Source organism: Drosophila albomicans, chromosome X (assembly GCF_009650485.2).
Source record: "Drosophila albomicans strain 15112-1751.03 chromosome X, ASM965048v2, whole genome shotgun sequence".
Classification (NCBI taxonomy): Eukaryota; Metazoa; Arthropoda; class Insecta; order Diptera; family Drosophilidae; genus Drosophila; species Drosophila albomicans.
Genome location: NC_047627.2, coordinates 10,468,192 through 10,489,394, shown reverse-complemented (window position 1 = coordinate 10,489,394; position 21,203 = coordinate 10,468,192).

Below are 21,203 nucleotides of genomic sequence, written 5' to 3'. Positions count from 1 at the left end.
CCATTTTGCAACGCTACGCATTGATATGACAATAAAAACGAACGACTTTGGTTTTTGGATTTTGCGACTTTGCCTTTCTATCTAGCCACTCTTCAGTCGTGTATCTCACTCTCCACTTTCCTCTCCCCTCTCCCCACTTCTCTGCTCTTGCTTGGAGTTAGGTTCGTCCCGGTCTGGCTTTTTTTGTTTTTTTGGGCTGCCCACAAGCCGGGGAACGCTTGCACAATTTTTAATCATGGCGAGGCGAGGACTTGACTGCCAGCTGCTGATCCCTGCTGCTTCCTCGACATTGGACAGGGACATTGTTTGCGCCAGCGACACGTAAACATGCATGGTTCCTCATCCTCTCTCCCATCCCATCTTCTGCTCCTCTTTGCAGTCTGCTGTTCTGTGGCTCCAAGTCTTGGCTTAGGCGGTAGGCATTCGAGAGTGGAGGGGAGTGGAGTGGAGAGGAGAGAAAGAGCAGCCTGACCGGTTTATATTGTTGCCGTTTCTCTATGGCTTTTAGTCCTTTATCTTGTTTCTAACTCATTGGATCGCAAAAACGGTCTCGTGTTCACCTTAATTGGGGTAAACATAAGTTCTGATTGCCCGCCAGGGCGGCCGCTTTTGTATCGCCACGACTCCAACTTCAGCTTCAGCTTGAGCCTTTTGGACGCATACCAAAGAGTTTTTCACAGCGACCTCCGACGACACTTTTCTCCCCACTGCTCTCTCTCGTTCATTCTTTTTGCACTCGCTTGTTTTTTTTTTTTTTTTTTTTTTTGCTCTTCCAGTCTTTGTGTCTTTTTAGTTGTACTTTGCTTGCATGGCGGCGAACAGAGAAGCCCAATGGCTAAAATGGCAATCCCAAAAGTCGAAAGTCGAAGACGACAACGCTGCTAACATATCCAATTAGATGACAGTCAAGTCCAAAAAAAAAAAAGGGTAGAGAGGCAAATCGCCCCGTTCCGCCGTCACCCATCAAGTCGAAGCAGTGAGAAGCGCATAGAGAGGCGCCATTGTTGGCGGCGCACACAGATCACAAAAGCGAGATAAAAATTGTTGAACGTGTAATTTTTATTTATTGCATACAATTTTTAGAACAAATGACAGACAAAAGGTTTCCACAGCGCCCCAAAAACTGGGCGACGCTCAAAAGGGGGGTGGGCAACAAAAGGCGAGAGAGGGAGAGGAAGCGACAAAAGGGATTGCAAAGCGGAAATTTCATTGCCTACATTTGAGCGCGCTCGCGCCACGTAATGTATGCATTTGCCTCTCCCTCTCTGTCTCTGTCTCTCTCTCTCTCTCTCTCTCTCTCTTTCATTCTCTTGCCAGCTCTTTTGGTGTCTGCGAGTGTCTGTATGAAAATTAAATTTTCTACTTCAAAAGCTAAGCGACGCATGGACGGGCAGACAGACAGGCGGACAGACGGACGGACAGGCGGAAACAGCAGCCACAGACCGCATGACCCAAACTCAACAAAAAAAAAAGTCCGCCAGACCAAACTCCGTTCAGCAACCGAATTGAAAAAGCGTTTAGGCCATTGTGTTAGTGTGTGTGTGTGCGCGAGTGTGTGTGTATATGTGTTGGAAGGGGGGACAACTAAATGATGGGGAAACTATAAAAATTTACATAACAATAATAAAAGCAAAGGCAAAAACGACGCAAAGCCAAAGAAACGAAAGACATTTATTCATTTCTGTTTTGAAATTAGCATAAAAGTAAAACTCACAAGCATACACACACACACACATACGCACACGTATGCAGGGTTTTTGTGTATAGAAATCCGTGAGGAAAAAAGAGAAAGAGATTTGGCTACGCACAATCAAAGCCTCAAAGCTTTGGCGTTGCCTCGTTTGATAAGCGTGAAAAACGTGCAAATTTTAATAAAAGCAAATGAGCCGCAAAATCATACAAAGCAACAACAACAACAATAACAAGACGAAGAAGAAGAAGCAGCAGCAGCCGGAGCATGAGCAACAACAACAACAATGAGGAAGAGACAAATCAGAGAATATGGATGCCACAGTTTTTGTCTCTTAATGTCTCAACTTTGTCACGATGATTGCACGCACACACAAACACGAACACCCACACACATACACACACACACACACACTCCTACACAATTTCCCGCACATACTGCGAGACAATGCGGTTTGGCGTTGTACATTTTTTGAGTAGCTTAACTTACCCTCAATCAGCAGCAAAAGTAACAGAATAACAACAAGTAGTAAGGGTTTATATATTTATATGTGTGTGTGTGCTCGTGTGTAGGTGTGTGTCATAATGCCAGTTGTCATATCATTAACTAAATATCTTTAACTATTCATCTAAATCGACTTCTATATGCGCACAGTTAACGATGCGCATTTATGCACAATTTAAACTAAAGTCAAAATTCGGTAAGCTTAAAAAGTTCATAGTCGAGTTTGCGCGACTGTAAGATACCGTCCACCCTTTTTTAAATAAAACCATATTTTACAAATTTACCAAAAATATACCACAACAATTTAGAATATACCTATGACGATATTTGGTATATTGAGCAAAAGAGAACTGTATTAATTATAAAATATACCCAAATAATATTCCGCAGCAGTACTAAAAATATACCAAAAGCTTCATTTGGTATATTGATATTGTGTAAAATATACCATAGAGTGTAAAATACACCACATTGCACTATGTTGAATTTGACCCGTTTTCGTGGCCAAAACTCATTTTTCGCAAGTATTCAAATTTCCGTGTTTTTAATGTTACCATGTTGAGAAATGATCAAATCGCGATATTGTATACCGAAAATGTTAACTTAACAGTTTAATGTTAAAATAACAGCTGTTAAAGTAAGCTGTTGCAAGCAGACAATACGTGCAGTGTTAAATGTTAAATTTGCGATGCAATTTCAAATTGGCATATCTCCCACAAAAAATCATTGAATAATAAAATTCAAAAGGATATTTACTTCTTTAAGTTATTACTATGTGTTGATACTAATATGTTCCGTGTTTTGTTCGTATTTTTCTAACAATTTGTATATTTAGCAAGTGTTGTCCCCTTGTCACTTTTCGAAAGAAAGTTGAACTTTCCAAAAGGTTTTAACTAAAATGTTCAAATTTGTTCAGTAAGTGTCCATATACATGTTGTAGATCTGTCAATTCTGAATTCATAACATGTAAGCTCATTATGCGTTTTTTGCGGTTTTTTGCGTAATTTGAATTATTAGGGAGTAGCATTTGGCCAGAATTGCAGAACTGCTAAAGCCTTTGCGATTTTTTTTTTCTTGAATAACTTCCATATTTATTATCCGATCTGAACCAATTTTCAGGAAGCATTTGAAATAGGACATTCATCATGTGTTCCAAAATTCGGGTCTCTAACTTGAAAATTGATTTATATATTCGCTTTTTTTCGATTTATGTGGGCGTTGACACGCCCACTTTTCTAAAATACCTTCGTATAGCAATAACCTTTATTATACAAGAAACCTGCATTCAAAAATCTTGTTAATTTAAAAAATTTTAATTTTGGCCACAAAAACGGGTCAAATTCAACATAGTGCATTGTCAGCCAAAGCAATAAAGACCCGTTTTTGTCCAACCAAAAATATTTCCTTAATAACCTCTGCAATTTTTATCTAATCGCAACCTAATGAATTAGGAATTAGCTTCAATTTATGCTTGCTATTCGATTTGCATTGCAAAAATTTTAAACAAACTTGATCAGTAAGCTATCGAAAGAGAATTATATCTCTGTCTTATATAATCTCTGAGACCTGGACGGACAGACAGACAGACATAGATAATATCTATTAGATATATCGTCTCGCTAGTTCGGTTGATCAAAAATATATATACTTTAAGGGGTCGGAGATGCCTCCTTCTACCTTTTACACTCATTTCATGGAGGCACAAAATAATACCCTTCTACCCTATTTGTAGAGGGTATAAAAAACATTTTTGTTGGTAAATACTTGATTGACCGTCAATAGGTTAAATGTTCATATCCATAAGTTCAGCACACACAAAACAAATAGCTTTGAAATGCATTTGAATTCGATTTGATTTCATCAAAATAATTTCTGTTTTTATAGTTTCAAATAGAATTTGTTTGGCCATGGAATAAAAATGAAATACATATGTTAATAAAAAGTAACTGAATATATAAAACAATTATGATTTTATAAATGTTCAATTGCAGATTTAGGTTATCGCACAGTTTTTAAGAACAAATAATCTTTTTTTAGGGTAAACAATTTACTTTTGTATACTATATACTGCCACTTAATAAATAAGAAACACGTGAACTTTTATTTTTAAATTTTGCTTAACAGCATTTTAGCAGTGCGCGTGATGATTTTGATCGTAAGTGTTTTACATAGTTCCTGATTTGTTTTCAAATAGAGGCACAGAAAAGAAACATCGGGTTTTTCGCTTACTAAAATATACAATATATATATTAATATTAAATGAAACCAACAAATATATGAGTCTAAAATGTTGAGTTCTAAATGTAAAAAGATGTAAAATACATTTTTTAAACGTATCCCAACAAAATAAATACATTCTATGTATAATGTTTTAATATTTTATATCTAAGAGATATATATTTGCATTGTTCTAATCAAAACTTAAGTATTGAAATGAATGAATGAAATTTCAACAAATTTTGATTGTATAGTTTTAAAATAAATAATAAATATATGGGTAATTCTCTGGTAAATGTCGCGTGCGAACAGCTTTACAGTCACAAAAAAAAACATAAACTAAAACAATTTTAAAATTAAGTTAAGGTTTTTCTTAAAGCTTTGGATTAGCACTATTTTTAGAGCTAAGATTGATTTTAGTAACTTATTCTGTTTTACGATAAAATATATAAATTCGTTCATTTTTTGGTTTTGCGTACGAATTTGTTAATTTTTGCAATTATCAGAACAGAAAACAAAACAGAAAAAAAATTCCAAAACCATTCTTAGCTTTAATTAAAGTACTAATCTAGAGCTATAAAAATAACCTTTACTTATTTTTAAAATTGTTTCAGAATATGTTTCTTTTTGTAACTGAAAAGCGGGTCGCACGCGACATCCCTCAGAGAATTACCCATATATTGAAATTGTACATTTATAAATAAATATCATCTCGTTAATTTTTCCAATTCAATCTTAACACAGAAAAATAATTTGAAAATCATTCTTAGCTCTAAGTGAAGTGCTAATCAAGGCTAAAGATTTATTTGTATTTGGTATATATATTTTTTGTACTTTAAATATCAACAATTTTGCCACAGAAATACCCATAAATAAAAGGTTTCGAAGTGAAAATGATATTAATAAATATGGAAATAGTTGTGAATTGTTTTAAATTGTAAGTATAATAAATAAGTTGTAAAAATAATAATGAGAACATAAATAAATTCGGACTATATAGCTTACATTAAATTAACAAATACTGAAAGTGACAAGTGAATAAAAACCATTCAGAGTATATAGTTGTATTATAGCTTTTAAATGTTTCCCGTTACATTTCAGACAATAAAAAATAAATATTACAATTGTCTTTATAAATATATAATATAGTTCTGAAAAATTTAGAATTGTCAATATAATAAAAAGTATTAAAATTGTAATCAAAAACAGATTCGCAGTTTAGTGCGTTGTGAAGTCGAAATTTAAAGTCGGTCTGTTCCGTGCATTTGTCTAGATCCCCTTTTTCCCCTCATCCCCCATTGTGTACCTTATTCCCCTGCTCAGCCTTTGGACCTTTGCAATTTGCATGTCTTGCGGCCGCTGCCCCAAGCATCTCTCTCTCTCTCTCCCTCTCTGGCTGTATCTCTGTCTTGGTCTCTGGTTGCGCCTGCTGTCTCTCTTCCCTCAGTTGTCCAATAAATTGTCATGGTCTGTGTTTGTTGTTCTTGTTGTTGTCGCTTCGTTTGCCCTTAAACAGCTCTCCCGGCAGCTGTCGCGCTTAGTGTCCTGTTTGAAAATATGTTGCATGTGTTTTTATTTTTCATTTTCATTTTCATTTTGTTGCTGTTGTTGTTGCTGTTGCTGTTGCCTTTTCCAGCTGCTGCCGCTGGCCACGATGTCAAGGGCATGAACTAACCCGAAATAAGGCGAGGCCCAGGGCAACTTTCGGTGGACACACACGCACCTTTTTTTTTTTTTTTTGTTGCTCTTCGCTGCTCCTCTTCTTGTCGTTGTTGTTGTTGTTGTTAACCCGCATGTTGAAGTGGAAATTCTGGGGCCGCAGTCTTTGCCTCCGCGCGTCTGTGTGTGTGTGTGTGTGTGTGTGTGAGTGCTTTGCGGCAAGTTGTTAAATGGCACTGACACTAGCCTCTGCTTTGCTCCCCCCTTTGCCATTTATAAATATTTATATGTGCTATGCTGTATGTGTGCGTGTGTGTGTGTGTGTGTGTTAGTACACAGTTTTTTATGCCAGCTGTCCTTCAGCTCATAATCCTTTTTTATTGCAAATGACCACGCTAACTCGATGCTCCACACACCGGTTAAGGTGAGTTAGTTCAACGCGTTGTTAGAGAGAGAGAGAGAGGGAGGCGAGTTAAGAGGGCGGATGGCTGAAGGCTAAGGGTTAGGGTGTGTCACCTGTTAGGATAGAGAGAAAGAGAGGGAGAGCGAGAGTGAGAGAGAGAGAGAGAAGCGGGTCAGCCGCTCGTCCGTCAGCTCATAAGGCTCATCAACAAGTTCATTTTACGGTCAATTCATTAAAAAAGTTTTTCACTTTTTTCGACCATTTTTATTACAATATTTAGTTTGTCACATCAACGACATGTGCGTGTGTGTTAGTGTGTGTCTGTGTGTGCGGGTGTGTGTGTGACCCTCATTTGCTGACATTTAGTGGCAGTTTTCAACAACAATGTCAACGTCCATGCGTCATGCTAAACACTTTTGTTTGCCTCAAAAATATTATTTTTTCTCTCACTCGCTCTGTCTCTCTTTCTCTTTTGCTCTCTCGATTGTTGCCGCTCCTAGCCTCGTTTCGTTTCGTTTTTTTTTTTTTTTTTTTTTTGTATTTTTGTATTTTTTCCTTTTATTTATTTATTTAATTTACGCTTGTCCTCTTATTTTTCTTTCTTGTTGTTGTTGTTATATTTTATTTTATTTGTTTTGTGTGCTGTGTTGGCTTTAATTTTATGATTATTGTTCTTTTTTCTCTTTCACTAACCTCCTCCCCCCAATCCCCAACCCCCTCTAATAATACTTCTCAACCCAACCCTAACCGCGGTTCGTTCATTTGTATTTGGTGTGTTATTTTTTTTTTTTTTTGGCTCTGGTTTTTGGGCTCTTTTGTTCATTTCTTAAGTGGCGCTTTATAATGTTGACAGTTTTATTGGGGCGCAAAATGTTGGTCATTTCGGGGACACTGAATGTGCCCCAAACAGGGCATGGCTCCCTTTGGCATTGGCATTGGCAATGGAATTGCCATTCGAATTGGCATTGGCTGGTTAAAGCCATGTTGTTGTTGTTGTTGTTGTTGTGCAAATAATAAGGTTAATCAACTTGCAAGTACTCACATTATCACACAATTGGTTTCACTTTAAATGCTAACGATTGACTTCAAATATATTAAATTTGCTTATTAAAATATTAATTTATTTTTTATCTGTTTGTTTTCTTTTTTCAATTACTTTTATTATTTTGTATCAAGAAAGATTACATTTCAAATATTTTACATTACTTTAATACTCTGCCTATATTTAGTTTGCTTGTGAAAATATTAATGTAGTACGCTTTACGATCTCTCGGCTATTCTCACAGCTCTCTCTCTCTCTCTCTCTAGCTTTCTTGACATTATCCTTTTAATTATTTTACTATTAACTAGCAGTAAAGGTTATATTTATTTTTATTTTATTAAGTCAAGCTATTGTATGACCAATAGGAAAAATATATTTAATTTCCTGTTTAAAAGATTAATATATTTTACTGATGTGACTTTTTGTTTCTTCTCTTTGATTAGTTTAGTCTTACCTAACAGAAAGCATATATTTTTTAGTGCCTCATAGAAATGTTTCGATAAAAATGAAAATAATGTTAGCTTGCTTATGATCAATTCAATAAATGACATTTAATTTGGAAATTTTTAATACAATTTCCGATTGATTTTACTGCCAAATTTTTTACTTGACTTTAATATCTGTCGAATTTCTTTGGCTTTTTAAATTCTTGAGTTATGAAAGTTTATATTTATTTTGGTTTTAATAAAATTGAGTCATTAGAAATAAAAATTAGAAGAAGACACTCATTTTGATACCCATTTAATTTCAAGACACATTAAACATAATAAATTCAATTTGTGATTGACAAATGAAAAGATCTTGCTGCCCATTCATTTCCGTTTTTAAAACCCTTATTAATACACTAATTTATTATCGATTAATCTTTTTTTGTGAAATTTTCAATTAGATTAATTTGCTATTAATAAAAATGTTAATCAGATGAAGGCATTTTTATGACCAACAAGTCTGCAAGCATAAATCTTTTTACAATTTGCAATGAAAATACAATTATGTGATTGACCAATTAATTGTGATGTCTTGGCGACTGACAATAAACCAAATCAATCGCAAAGCATTTCATGCTTGCTTGCGCAGAAAAGTATGCTATAAAATTTTGGTGTCGCGATGCCTTGAAAATGAATTTACAAATAAATATGTGCACTAATTGTATGTTATCAAATATTTACGGAAATTAGAACCCCAGTTAAGTTATTAGAAATATGAGGCACAGATTCGCATCGAAATCAATAAATGGTGAATGGCATCTTAAGGGTAAGCCACAGACAGACTGAAGCACTATCCGGTCTCATTGCAGTTAAAAGATAAATGCCTGGACAGAGCTCTGCAGTTGCTTAAAACTTTACACACAGATCGGGTAGCAAAAAGGCACAGCATGAGGTCCGACCATCGCGACGGCACAACTTCATTCATGCAACACTTGCACACACCTGCACGAAGCAAAGCCAAACTTTAACAAGCAACTAATGTGCAGTATAGTGGGGGCGGAAGGCGTGTCAACTATCATATGTACAAGATATATATATACGATATACATGTACACTGCAAAAAAAGTACTGTTTCGTTAAAAATGTGTAATGTTTGCATGCAGACCAAGTTTGTTTCGTTTTTTTATTTTATCGATATACCAAATATGGCCTGCGGTATATTTTAGAATTTTTGTGGTATATTATTTTGCAATTTGTGGTACATTTTGAATGAATGAATATTTTGAATACTATATCCATATTTCAAATATAACATTTGGTATAATTTTAGTATTTTGCGGTCTATTCTTCGGTATATTTTTAGAATAATACCGCATTGTTGTGCTCCATTTTACATTGAACACTGTGGTATATATTTAATATGTATAGTATATCTATATACTAAAAATAGCCTTTGGTATATTTTAGTATTTTTTTGCAGTAAAATAATATTATACTCTGTGGTATATTCTGAATGTGATACTTTATCAATATTTCAAATATAGCATTTGGTATAATTTTAGTATTTTTTCAGTATATTATTCAGTACATTTTAAGTATAATTCCGCACTGTTTTGTTTTTATTCAAAGTGGGTATTTGGTATCTTATTGGCAATCACATTCGATTGTGGCCTTCTTTCTTATAGTATTTTCTCTTATATCGATGTGAAATCAATTTGTGTTTTATAACTTCAAGATTTTCATGTTCTTGATGCAGTTTTTTGTAGAGAATTCTTAGCACTGAAACCGAAATCTTCATCTTAAATTAATTTTGTTCAGTGTATTTGTTCGTATATGCGCAAATAGTCAAACTTGCAGTCAGAGTAGTTATTGCTGCTACTGCTGTTGCTGTTGTTGTTGCTGCTGTTGTTTCTGGTCGTGCGTGCCAGCGCATTTTCGGGCTGTGCAATAACTTTTTGCCATACATCACCGCAGCGTTGTAAAATGTTGTTGAATATTTTTCTATTATTGAGGCAGAGCACTATGCATGACTTTGCTTTGCTGCTTTTGCTGCCTTTACTGGCTTTCCTTGCGCCTTGTGGCACAATCAAACATCGTAGCTGGCTTCGTTTTTTTTATTTTTTTTTTATTTTGATTTGCAGTCGACTCGCACAATTTTCTTTTTAATTTTACAAAATGCCTGCTGCCTGACTGCCGACGTCAACGTCGCTGTCGCTGTCGACGCCTGCCGGATGTTTAGTGCAACTGGCTTTTCCCTCTCCCCGCGCCCCCTCCAATAAAACTTTCGCATGGAACTTGGTCGTGCTTGCCGCTTCTTCCCTTTTTCCCTCGCCCTTCACAAGCGCAGCTTCGTCGTTCAACTTCAACTTGAACTTTTTGTCGGAGTTGTCGTGTATTATTATTATTTTTATTTTTTTTTCGCCGCTGTTGCTGCGCAAATTTGTTGCTCCGAACAAAGTGGCGGGAAGGTGGCAGTTCATGTTTTTTTTTTGACAGACTTTAAGATATCCATTAGAAGTCTAGTCTGGAAAAATGCTGAATACACCAAGTGGAATTGAATTACATATTTATTTAAAGACCATAAAATCAACACACACAATTTTGGGCATTTTATAAACGTTTTTAATTACTAATATTTTTCATAAAGTTCTTAATGAAAATAGTAAACAAAACATTAAAAAAATATATATTTTTACTTTATTCTTATGTTGAAGTACAGAAATTATAAATATTAAATATCCAAACTATTTTATTCACTTGTCCAAGCATTCTCATTAAATATATATATCCTAAAGTTTATTTATAGATCATTAAGTCTACTGAAATATAAACCATAAATATTGTTCAACAAATATTCTACAAAGTATTAAAGTTTATCACATAGATAAGCAATTATTGTTAGCTATAAAAAAAACGTCAGTTCAATAAAAGAATTCACACGAGTCGTTGTAACCTTTTATAACTTTTTATTCTGTTACCGTGTTGAAAAATTGATTTTTTAGGTTATATTTAGAGAAATTATTCAAAACGAAATACACATTAAATTCTATTTTTTTCTTAAAATGAATATATTAAATATGTACATAATTTATTGATTATTAATTTTTTTTTAATTTAAATGTTAAAAAAATTTAAAATAGTATATAATAAATAAGTTTTTATCGTATGGTAAATATGTAAATAATGTAAGCAAGTTTTAATTTTGATACTCTGTTTTATTTTAGTGTATTGTAAGTGGCTTTTGAATATATTTCAAATGCAATTAATATACCACAAATTAATTTTTAATAAGAAAAACTAAAAAATAAAACTATTATTGCATATATTTTTTTTATTAAAAACAATTGTACTTACACATAACAATTACAACGAAATTTTTAATTTTGTTCTAAAATGTTTTTTAAAATTAATTAATTAATTGATTAAATTCCACACTCTATGTGTTGAACATATATAAATTTTTATTTAAACTACAATCGATTGCTCGACTGTGTGCAGTATTATTCTTACAATATACCAAATAAATATACATTAAAATACTAAAATATGCCGAAGACCCTATTTTGGTATATAAATGTAGCACTACTTTTTAAATATACCAAATATATCATATTCTAATAATATACCAAATAAATATATATTAAAATACTAAAATATACCGAAGACTATATTTGATATATAAATGTAGCACTACTTTTTAAATATACCAAATATATCATACGAGTATACCAAAATATAAAAATCAAGAAATCAAATATACTAAAATATACCGAGGACTATATTTGGTATATAAATGTAGCACTACTTTTTAAATATACCAAATATATCATATACTAAAATATAATAATCAAGAAATCAAATATACTAAAATATACCGAAGACTATATTTGGTATATAAATGTAGCACTACCTTTTAAATATACCAAATATATTTTATACCAAAATATAAAAATCAAGAAATCAAATATACTAAAATATACCGAGGACTATATTTGGTATATAAATGTAGCACTACTTTTTAAATATACCAAATATATCATATACCAAAATATAAAAATAAAAAAATCAAATATACTAAAATATACCGAAGACTATATTTGGTATATAAATGTAGCACTACTTTTTAAATATACCAAATATATCATATACCAAAATATAAAAATCAAGAAATCAAATATACTAAAATATACCGAAGACTATATTTGGTATATAAATGTAGCACTACTTTTTAAATATACCAAATATATCATATACCAAAATATAAAAATCAAGAAATCAAATATACTAAAATATACCGAAGACTATATTTGGTATATAAATGTAGCACTACTTTTTAAATATACCAAATATATCATATACCAAAATATAAAAATCAAGATACCCATTAATTGAGTTAATGAAACTTTTACAACTCTGAACAGAATGTATTTTTGAATTATTCCTTGCAAGCGGATAACGTTGGGAATTGAGTCACTAGCAACCAAATAAGCACAATGCATTTTATGACTTTGCCGTGTTGCAAGTTGCAACACATATTTTATTAGTTCAATTTTTACGAGGGGAAAGTTGCAGTCAAGAGTCCGGTTAATAAGCCGAAATTTGCGAGCAAATCAGTTAAGATTGAAGCACTTGAGAGAAAGAGCTGACCAAATGATTGAATGCGAATCCTTTGCTGCCGGACAGCTGAAAGAAAAGATTTCTCGTAGTAACTTTTGCTAGCGACTAATCATCGACATGTGCCCAAAGCAAGAAGGAATGAAAGAAAGAAAAGTTTGCGTTACTTTGCACAAAAATTCACTTTACTTTCGGCGTGCCACCTGCGTGCCACACGCAACTGGAGGCGAACAGAAATATTATGCCTGTCATTAATTTTGTGCAGTTTTGCAGCGAGGATAACTTTGTAAGCCTCGCTCTTTCTCTCTCTCTCTCTCTGTCTGAGTTCGTTTAGCGTATTAATTACGAAAAAAAAACCTGAAGACATCAGAGCTCAGAGCACAGAGCACAGGAATCAGCACTCAATCCTCTCTCCTCTGTCCTTTCTCCTCTGCTTCCTTCCTTTGCTTTGGCTTTGCCTCCAACGACGTCTGTGAACTGTCACTTGAGTGGGCTCATTGCTGTCGCCAACTTTGTGGCATTGCCCGACGAGTGATAAGAGGGTGAGAGTGAGAGAGAGGGTGGAGGAAAGAGGGATGCCAAAATCAAACATGGATGGTAATTATAAGCAGGACGCTTGATGCCTGTCGCCATCAATGTCCAGGATGCTGGCCAACAGAGAATCTCATTTGTTTACCGATGCCTTTGATGACGTTTCTCTCGTTCTCACTAGGAGGCGACTTACCAACTGATTGACTGACTGACTGCTTGACTGACTGACTGACTGATGCCTTGACTGACGACTCTGTAGTTGATTAATGAGTAACGCGTCGACCGGCTATCGATTCATTTGTTTTGCGGTTTGACGTAATGTGATAAAAGCGAGTGACAAACCCAAAAAAGAGAAAAAAAAAAACAAAGACAACAAACTGAATATAAAAACAGAGACAACGATAACGACAATGACAACAGAAAGCAGACGACGAACCATCAAGCAGTTACAAAAACCAGACGTATAAACACTTATTGCTCCCACTGTGTGTGTATATAGCACAACAATATATCGCTGCACACACATATTTATTGCCCTCCCTCCGTCCTCCTCCTCATCCTCATCCTCCAAAACGACGATTATCGGCTTGCTATCTGTCTTTCAGTCTCAGGGGAACACTTGAGAAGCACCAAAGCCAAATTCGCGTAAAATAATATTAAGCTCCAATGGGTCAGCGTACTTTGAATATCTTTAATGCTAAATATGAAGAAATAAGTAATAAGAAATATTATGCTATACTATATAAATATTATATTATATAAATATATATAGATATAGTATTATAGAACATAAATATGTCAAGGAACCAGAGTCATCCTCAAGAAAGTCGACTCCGGCAGTCGCTTGCTCCTTGTTCAGTATTCAGATTCTTTGCAGCTTTTTTCTCATAATTATCACTTCTCTTTTGTTGAGCACGCCACACTTAAACCAAGAGAGAGAGAGAGAGAGAGAGAGAGAGCGGTAAGAGAAGAGTGACCAGACCGAGCAACGCTTACGAAGCCACAGTTCTCAAGCTGAGACCCATTCTACCAGAAGTAGGATCTACCAACACAGCCAAATGGTCACACCTTATATCTTATTTAGATCATGTGCAACTGCTTCAATGATGCAAGTGCTTACACCAAAACTGCATCACACGAACAGCTGATTAGGAGTGACAAAGTAAACAAACTCAGGCAGGAAAAATAAAAATATCAAAAGCAATAGAAACAAATCAACCAAAAATTAGCACTGAGGGCATTCAAAAAGTATAAGTAAAAAGTATAAATGTCTCTACTTCTTTCCGTTAACTACAACCTTCCACCGCATCCTTCCCAAAGCGACTGTCTGTAAGAGAGGGACGGCTAGTGGAGCTGCATCATTGATCATGCGACAACGACTCGAAAAATGTGGCCGTATTTCGATTAGTATTTTACTAAGCTTATCGAAAACAAGTGCGATGACTATGGAAATCAGCTGATTATGCCACTTGCGAATTTTGTCGCCTTCAAATTAGTTCAAAATGCTTTGCAACTCTTAAAAACAAAAAGCCAAAGTCGAAAAAAAAAGTTTAAGATCAAAAAGGAAAGAGGATGCCCCAATTTGTATAGAACTTGTATTAAAGTTATCGATGGTATTTTTGATTGTTTAAACAGGGATATTCCAAGCCAGAGCACATGCAAAAGTTGAAAATGAAATCGCAAAGATTAAAACAAAAAGCAATTGCGGCCAAGTTGCGGCGCATTCATCAGGAGGAGGAGGAGGAGGGAAGCGAAAAGATCAAGTCTGTGTAGTCTGTTAGCATGACTTCAATATGAGAGCACTCATTGCACTCAACTAAGTTTAAGTGTATCCAGTGAACGAGTTGTTGTTGCTGTGACTGTATCTGATAGCTGCAACTGTCTGAAATCCAGTATCAAGAGGAAAGCCAAGACGTGGCAAAGGCAATGTGTAATGTCCTTGCTTGTAGTCGTTGTTTACCACCTGCCGAGCTCTGTTGTTGTTCTGTTTTGCTGTTCTTATGGCGTTCTCATCGTCGTCGCATTTCAACGTTCAACGTTTTGCCGCAGGCCAAAGTAGTATGTGTATTTGCCTTGGCAACTTCACGCTGAGGTTTCGTTTTAATAAGTTTAACAAGTTTCTTGGCATAATTTGCGGCCAGGACTTGACGGCAAAGAGCCGCGCGCGTGAAACGAAAACAAAACGAAATAAACACCAAAAACCCAAACCCCAAACCCGAACCCAAAGCAAACGCAACGCGCAACGAAACCAAGCAAAATATGTTGCATAGGCCAAGACACAAGGACCAACAGCAGGACCAAGCCAAGAGGCAAAACCAAACTAACTGCAACAGCAGCAACAACAACACCAACAGCAACAGCAGAGTGCAAACAGTTGCCTCATCTCTGCCTCTTGTTGGCCAAAGCAACATCTTCGGCAACAGGTTCTCCTCGGTCTTGGCTAAGAACATTCACATGGCAAGCTCACGTTGCCACAAACGTTGTCGTTGTCGCTGCTGCTGCCTCTTCTGGTGTTGATGCTGCTGCTGCTGCTGCTTCTGCCATTGTTGCTACTGCTGGTTGCCCCCGCTTTGCTTCGCCTCGCCTCGTGCCACACTCTTTGATATACGATACGAATGCTGGCAGAGACGCACAGTGGGACTGAAAAAGCAGCCAACAAGGTTGCATTCAATTTTCAGAGTTCCTTTGGTGGCAACTAATTAAAAGAACTTCAAATTCTAGCCTAACTTAGTATATGGTATAAAATATATAATTGAAAACTTTATAATATTGTATTCCATAAAATAATTTGTTTTCTCCAAGTTGTGTTTATTTGGACCAATTCAAATTGGTATGTGGTATTATATAATATTATCAAATTAATTAATGTTCGCTAGTGACATATTCATATTGAAATCAAAAAATAACATCAAATTTACTTTTTAAAAACTATTTCTCAATGATGTAAAATCTATTTAATTCGATGATTGTATGAATATGAATATGATAATTGATGTTGTGTTGCGATTTATAATTTGCTGCTGTATAATTTAAATGCATTAATTATATTTAAGGATATTTTAGAATAATTTGCCACTAATTAATACATTTTAAAAGTATTGTATAAGAACTAAATCTATTGTAAATGGGATTAATTTAAACTATTTAATACCTCAGTTAGTTATACATTTCCTCTCTGATATACAAAGAGAATCGTAATAACTTAACTTTACACATGAAATCGCAAAATAACCAGAACAAAAATTATTTTTCACTATTCTTTTTTGTAGAAGAAAAATTACATTTTTTGTTGTGATTGTTTTAGTAGAATTTACAAATGATTTTAAATTAAAAATTTGTCATTTTTCCAAGTATTTTGTACAATTTTTTAAGATTCTCAAATACTATAAATATGTATATGTATTTAAATATATTCCTTATATTAAACCTACAAGATTCAATTGATACTCTGCCACAAAATTAAAGATTTTTAATCAAATATATACTACAAATACAATTTCAGAGTTTAACGTAGAATTTGATTGAGAGCAACACAAAAATAACAATAAGTGTTTCACAATTAAAATTTACACATTTTTAGTTTTAAAAGTTCTAGAGATTTTAAAATAAATGTTACAGCTTTTGAATAATCTCAATCCAATTTACTATCGATTTAAATTATTGTTTAAATTGGCAGCCACTTTTGAGAGGAAAAAAACAATAGGAATTTAACAATAACAGTTTACACATGAAAGAATAAGATAAAAAGAGCATAGAATATAATACTTAAAATATATATTTTACACTCTCTTCATAGTTATCAAATAATCTAAATTCCATTACAGTCGATTTAAAGATTTCGAATCTTAGTTGTTAGTCAACGCTTTGTCCACTGTGGCAAACGTTGCTGTTTTCTAATTTCAGAGCACGGAACTGCTGAGAAAATTCCACGCAGCAACATACTTTTGTTCTTATCAGCCCAGCAGCTCTTTGAAGTTGCCCCGCCCATCTAATGCGCCTCCCCCCGCTCCGAATACAAACCACTGTCGCTGCCTCCGCTGCCGCTGCCGTCGCGCCATAATTCAATTAAATTGGCAGAGCGCAGAGCAGCCCAGAGAACATTGGCAGAAGACTTTAATACTTTAAGAGGTGCCCCGAATTTGCCACAAAAGTTGTGTCAGCCCAGGGCCGAAAATACAGATTGCCAAGTTTTTGTCTGTAGAACACAGAGAGAGAGAGAGAGAAAGGAGAATGTCAGGTGGCAGATACGAGTTACCAGTTACCAGTTACCGGTAACCGGCGACGGTAACAGCAACGGCAACAGCAACAGTTGCTGTGGAGGAGCGAGGAGCTGCTCAAATTTACATGCAAACAATGACATGCATAAACAAGTAACGAACGTTGATAACGACGACGCCAGTGTGAAGCAGACGATGGAGGAGAGGGGAGAGACGGGAATCGTTCATTGTCCAGACATAGATAGAGAGACAGACGAACGGAGAGGACGGGGGGAGCAGACGGTCATCACGTTTATGCTTATGGCCATAGATCTGCTTGGACACATCAACAACATTGCGCTTATCGGACGTCGGGCTGCCTTCTTCCTCCTCCTTTCTACTGCTGCTCCTTCTCCCTCTCGGCCTGTAATGTTGCGACGCTTTTGGGCGCACAGATTAGTTGGGATGACTGATGGGAATGCCAACAGTAACAGTAACAGTCACAGTCACCCTCAGAGATGATGCCAGCCAGACAGCAATGCAGCATGTGCAACACACGCGATACGATGCGTTGCATTGACTGCTTCTAGTCCAGCTGAGCACAACAACAATAACAACAACAACAACAAAGCAGACCAGCAGACTATGAGATAATGGCGCAGTTAATCGCCATGTGAGTAAGCCCAGAAATTGCAATGGGAATCTATGAGAACGAAGCACAACGAAGCGAATATCGTTTACCATAAGCTAAAAAATTTCACTAGACGGAGCTGCCACCCAGCTGTTGGCGCTTTCTGGCAACGCTGCGTTAGCTGCGATACTTCTTGCGCTGCCAACTTGCTTATTGGGAGCTGCCAACGTGAAATAAGAATAAATAACAATAAATACCGAAAATAAGTCAATAAATATATAGTAAACGTAAAATAATTAAAATAAATAGTATAGAAAAGATTTAAACAAAATAGTAAATATTTAAATTCATGTAAGAAATAAATAAAAGGAGTGAATATTTAAATAAGGCTTCTTAAAAATACTTAATAAGTCAAATACAATTAATATATCTAATGCTGAATTGCTTATGGTTTAATTTGTAAATAAAAAGAATAAACTAAATACAAAATTACAATAAATAAAATCAATCATAATACTTGAAGGCTCTGGACTGATATTGGATTGAAATAAATTGTTTTTATTCAATTTGTAATCGATTACATTAAATGATTATGTATTGCTTTGATAATTTAGATAGTTTCTGTAAAATATTTAGATTGCTTTTAAACTGCTGTCCACTGAGCCATAAAATAAATATGATAACTTATATGAATTGTTATGAACTTAGTTCTGTTGAAGCTTAAATTGAAATTTGAAATATAGAAATTCGTGTCACTGCACGAAGATTGAAACATGTAATGTTAAGGTAATCTCTCGGTTGAGCCCCTAAATGTAATGTTGCTTATATAGAATAGCTTTTGATTATTAAATATACTGATAATTGATAATGTGTGTAGTAGTTTAGTTTGATTAAGCTTATATAGAACTCATTTCTGCTGAAGGCTGATTTCGTTACGACTGACGACTTTTACTTTACTAATGATCTACTTCACCGACTGTTAATAAATTTCTTGCAACTACTACTGAAAATTGATTATACCGATAGCTTCGTGCCCATCGACTTGCTAATGATAGCGATTAGCTTTCACAGCGGTTACATACTTTAATTTCAAAATATAAAAATGCAATCTAAAAATTGTTGCTGGTGATAATTTGTGTAATGCCTAAGCCAATTTCATAAATTTAAGTTAAGAATAAAGTAATCTATTTAAATGTTATTTTCACATTAATTCTTCCAGTAATAAAGCATTGAAACTTTCTGGCAACGCTGTTTTGTTTAGCACTGCCAGCTAGACTTTTGAGAGCTGCCAACTGATCTGAAAATATAAGTATAAGCAATTAACTGTAAAAAGACAAACGTGAATAAAATAAAAAATTTAAATGAATAATAAACGAAATAATATTTCTGGCGATAAAATGTTGAGTTATGAAGTTGGATTAAGAAATTCTTGTTTTCTTCTGGCATTTTTGAAACGGATTACTTGAAGTTATTATGAGGAGATAAATCGATAAAAGTTTTGCTATCTAGAGATTGATCTTTGATTAAAAACTTATGTCTGCAAAGGCAAAAGAGTGAAGGTTGGAGTCGGAGTCGGAGTCAGAGTCAGAGTCAAATGTCTGACAGTTGGCAATCGAAAATGCAATCAGAAATGCTCAAAGCGCTGCATGACTTGCCGAAAATAGTAGACGATGCGTTTTACCAGTGTTGTGCAACGACAAAGTGTGTGATGGAAAACCACAATGTGCTGTGAAAATTTAAATATGCGAATTGCATACTTTTAGGCGAATATGCAAACAATGTGTGTGTGTGTGTGTGTGTGTGTGCGCGGTTGTTGTTGGTGCGGTGGTGCAACGTTGTTGCTGGGCATAACGCAATGTTTTTCGCATTAGACGTGCCTCTCTGCTAGTTCTTGTTGTTGTTTTCAAATCAATTGGCAAACAGAACAACAAAAGCGCAAACACAAACAGCCCACTTTCGCTGTCTCCCTCACACACTCCACATCCGTCTTTCTCACTCTCCCTCTGTGTGTGTGTGTGTGTGTGTATGTGTGTGGAAGAGTTGTAGTGCTTTGGCGGCATTTACTTGGTGCAGTAACATAAATTACCACAGCGGCGACCGCAAGCGGCGACCAGCAACTGCAACTGCAACTGCAACAACAACGATTGGGGCAACATAATAAACGGGCGCTGCACGTTCTGCCAGGTTTTGTGCTGTGTGCTGTGCCCAGAGTACTGCCGTGGGGCCATGGACAAACGGGAACCGCAGACGATGCCCGGCCGCGACCATTGCAACGTTTGTGGCTTACAAATTATTTACTTAATTGCCAACGAAATGTGTCTAATGAGCCAAATTGCAATGCCAATGAACGCTGGCGGTGCAAAGCGGCCAACAGCATGGCAATCTCATCTCGCAGCACGTGAATGGGAACGTGAATCTGAATGCGAACGCTTCCTCTTCATCTTTTTTTTTAGGGGTCAGCTGAACGTGACTTTAAGAGCAGCCAATGCGTCGCGACATTTGCTCAACTTGGGTCAACAAGCAACACAAAACAGGGTCAAAAAGAGCAGGAGTTGGCCTATTTTGTTGCTCAGCTTGATCAAAATGAATAACTAAACAGGAAAATGACGAGCCGATCTCAACTCAAGCAGCCCTTAAACGTTAGATGGCGCCAGCTACAGCATGCGCATGTCAAACTGATAAAAATGAAAGACTGAAGCCATTAGCATACCTAACCATTTCAATTTAATATACAAAATTAAATGCATGTGAAGAATTTGCTCAAAATAAAAGACTGCAACAGCAATTGGAAATGTAGTCAGTAGATTAACGCTAGATGGCGCTAGCTGCAGCTTGAGCTGTCTAACTGATCAACATGAAAAACTGAAACCATAAGCGTCCGCTTGACAATAGATGGCGCCAGCAATATTTAGAGAATCAAAATATTTCCTATAAACTAAATACTAAATATGAAAATGAATGTTTTTGTATATTTTTGAGGTACATCATCTAAATCTAATAAGCAGAATTAAAAATTAAAGACTGAAGTGCTTAGCGCTGCAGCAATTTTGAATGAAGCCGGTTACTTAACGCTAGATGGCGCCAGCTCATGTTACCATATTTGACCCATTGAAAATAATCATTTTAAACTTAATATTAAATATTATTACGGATTTTGAGTTCCTTAAATTTAATTCAGAATATTTCTTAAGAAGCAAATATTCTCCATTAATATACATATTAATATATTACTTTATATTATTTATGCAAAACGTACGAACGTACTCTACAAACATTTTAATCAAATTT